Below are 450 nucleotides of genomic sequence, written 5' to 3'. Positions count from 1 at the left end.
CCTTGATATACCAGTCACGGTTGACGCCGGGTCCTCAAACCTGAATCTACCGGCAAATATCAGCCGGGACCGGGAAAACGAGGTCCCGTCAAGAAAGTTTACCGGCGGTGAGAAAGCAAATTGGCTGTATGCGTCCTATTTGAAACAGTGCCTCGGGACTCCGACAACGGACAGCTACACAGTTTCGTACCGTTACCCCGGACTTGGTGAGACAGAGACAGAAGACGGCGACGTAAGAAACTCGGCTTCAGCTCAACGGCCAAAATAGCTACCTAAGTAAGAGAGCCAGAGGGCCGAGCGTTATCGCTACAGCTAACCAAGCAGACGATATGCAACCGGAGCTATCAGGTGGCGCTGCTGGAGAAGCCGGAGTGGACCCACTCCTGGAAACAGTTCTGGTCAGCGCCCGGTCCAGCCCTGCGGAGGGTAAAGCCTTCTTGACTGAATGCT

At 54.9% G+C, this 450-nt stretch overlaps 1 protein-coding gene across 1 annotated transcript in view; it reads right to left on the bottom strand.

The window, feature by feature from the left end:
- Positions 1–450, bottom strand: part of CSUI_002362 (wd g-beta repeat-containing protein) — a gene marked incomplete at both ends in the record, with an annotated part of 4825 nt that overhangs the window by 600 nt on the left and 3775 nt on the right. The gene's annotated exons all lie outside the window — the stretch shown is intronic.

This window comes from Cystoisospora suis (genome assembly GCF_002600585.1).
Source record: "Cystoisospora suis strain Wien I chromosome Unknown contig_1010, whole genome shotgun sequence".
Lineage (NCBI taxonomy): Eukaryota > Apicomplexa > Conoidasida > Eucoccidiorida > Sarcocystidae > Cystoisospora > Cystoisospora suis.
Note: the sequence above shows the minus strand (reverse complement) of the source record. Positions and strands in the feature narration are given on the sequence as shown.